The following is a 2,696-nucleotide window of genomic DNA, read 5'->3' as shown; positions in this document are numbered from 1 at the left end:
CGGGGGGGGGGGGGGGGGGTCGGGGAGGAGGAAGAGAGAGGAGGGGAAGGGATCCCAGGCGTGGAGGCCGGGTTTGGGAGGTGAGGGGCTCGTCCCCCTCAGCCCCGTGGGTTGCAAAGAATTGCTAATTGCAACTAAACGAGGCCTCGGTATGGGGGAAGGGGCAGGCGCTCGGCTGTCAGCGGCTACCGCCTCTTTGAGTGCCCGGGTAAGGCCAGGCCAGCCTGCTCTTCTCATGTAAAGCAGCTTTTTGTCTGGGGGAGCCAGGGCTGGGGCCAGGGGCTGGGGAAGGGGCCCAAGCCATTAGCAAGCTTCTTGTTCCCCAGAAAGGGAGCCGGGCGCCGATGGCTTCTCGGAGTAAGGGCACCCCCTCCTCCTCCGCGGCCGAGCTTTTTATGGTGGGGCTTGATGGGGTGCTGCCCAGCAGGAGGGGGTGGGCCTGGGATCCCAGCACCCCCCTTGCGGGGCTGTGGGAAAAAACTGAGCACAAAGAAGGGGGTTGGCCCAGCTGAGTTGGGAGACAGGGCAGCTCTGCTCCAGGGATGCCCTGAGCTTGAAGTACCCATTGCTGGAGCCCCTTCCCGGTAAACGGCCCCGGGAGCCATGTGTAACGTATCTGGTCAGCTGGGCTCCGTTTTAGACTTCTTCATCCACGTTGCCAATCTTCTGAATGTTTTGCACTACGGGCAGTGGGAAAGGTCTTGAGGATCTAAGCCTGAGCCCAACCAGGGAGGAGAAGGAATCCAACCTCTAGAGAAATCCTCTAAACTAGGAACCCTGGGGCCACGTAACCTTTTAAAGACGGGAGAGTCTTGCCTTCTAATTGGGATGCGCCATTTTATGAGCTTCTATAAACGTGGACAAGAAATTACATAACCTTACTGAGCCTCAGTTTTCCCATCTATAAAATGGGGGCAACGGTACCACGCCCTTAAAGTTCTTGGGAAGATACAGACCTGCGAAGTACCTGGCAGGCCAGTCCCTGGTTCAGAGTGTGTTCCCTCCCCTTCCTGGGAATGTCCAGTCCTTTCACACACGCGTGCTCCAGGGATAATGAGGTCTGGGTACTTCGCATTTGTATAGCACTTTACAATTTCCAGAATGCATGTGTCAGCTCCCAGACAATAACCATGAGTGGAATGGGTCTTTGCCCCCCACATTGGACTGCTGGAGAAACCAAAATTCTGAGAGAAGTCAGATTCCCTGACGGCCCCCCACCCCACCTCCATCCTCCCACTCCACAGTGTGGCCTTGGAGATCCCAACTCACAGATTAGACAATGGAGCCCAGGGCCAGAGTGCAACCAGGCCCCCACCAGGGTGTCTGGGTTACACAGCTTGCCTCCATGGCCACCTCAGCTCTTCCCCTGAATCCGTGCTCGGCTCTTCCCCTGAATCCGTGCTCGGAAACTTAGGACCATGTGGGCGCCCTGGGAACCTCAGATGGGAGGTAGCTGGGAGACTCGCAGCTGAAACCGCTGTGGAGTCAGTTCTTTCCCTCCTTCCTTTTCTGACTAGAAGTGTGCTGGTCATCCAGGAGCGCTGCCTCCGCTTCCTCGCTCCCTTTATTCTGGGGACGCTCGTCCCAGTGTGCGGCCCTAGCTGGAGCCCTCATCCAGGTGGAGAGCGCTGACCCCTGCTGGCTAGACACCCAGGAGATCCTGATCCCAGAGGGCCTTCGGCCAAGGGGCTCTGGCTTTGGGCCAGTGTCTTTCTCACTGCCCGGCTCCCTCCCCGCAGGCCCCTAATCCCTCTCACCCAGCAGGAAGCCCTTAAGCTGCCTTTTCAGCGGCCTCCCCCAGCCCGCTGTGGGCTCTGTGCCTTTCTATACCCCCCTTGGCAGGAACTGTGTTATACAAGCTGGAGGGAGCGCCCCCGCAAAGAGGTCATCGTGCCCAAGGCAGCTTCCAGCTCCAGCAGCCTCTCCTCCCTGGTCACCTCCTCGGTGTTTCCCTGGGCATCCACGGGCACGGACAGTCCTGGCTAACTCACATCAAAGCCCCAGGCTGGGTCCAGGTGGGGGTAGGGATGTTAGGGGGACAGTGGGCAGGAGGCCAGGGTCTGGAGAAGTGTGGCAGGCAGGAGAGGCCCCTATGGCTCTGTGCCTTTGGTCCTTTTGGCTGGTCCCTCCATCTTTCCTCTGATTCCAGCCTCTGCCCTCAACTCCTCAAAGTTCATTCACAGCCTCCTCAGACTCACTGTGTGGCCCACACTGAGGACTGGGAGAGCCTAGCCCCTGGAGGGCCTACGAGACCCTCCCGGGCCCGCCCCAACCGAGTGCTTCAGATAAGCTGAGAGAGAGGCCAAGGGAAGGGAAAAGAGCACTGGGGGGAGTTCTTTCTCACCTCCAGCGTTGTGTTGGGGTGACTGGGGCAGGGACCTCAGAGCTTGGATTATTCTGGGACAGGCTTGGCTTCAACCCTCCCATCCCATGGCCCTTGCAAGTATACTTCAATTGATTCTGATTTTTGGTTTGGAAAATATAGTCCTTGTACAGCGTAGTCCCTACCCTGTCCTCAACCTTTCCCTCCCCTCCTTCTCCAGAAAAAAGCCCCCCCCTCCCCTGCTCTGTAGCCCAAACCCCAGCCCTGCATCTCAGTCAGCCTCCCACTCCAGGAAGCCAGGCTTTGGCTGGCTTGGAGTGGTTAGAGGAGAGTTGGGGGTGCCTCTGGGAGGTCTGTTTGTAGTCCAGATTCT

The sequence above is a fragment of the Ursus maritimus genome, unplaced genomic scaffold (genome assembly GCF_017311325.1).
Source record: "Ursus maritimus isolate PB19 unplaced genomic scaffold, ASM1731132v1 scaffold_24, whole genome shotgun sequence".
In the NCBI taxonomy this organism is placed as follows: domain Eukaryota; kingdom Metazoa; phylum Chordata; class Mammalia; order Carnivora; family Ursidae; genus Ursus; species Ursus maritimus.
The sequence above is the reverse complement of the archived record's forward strand: the minus strand, read 5'-3'. Positions refer to the sequence as shown.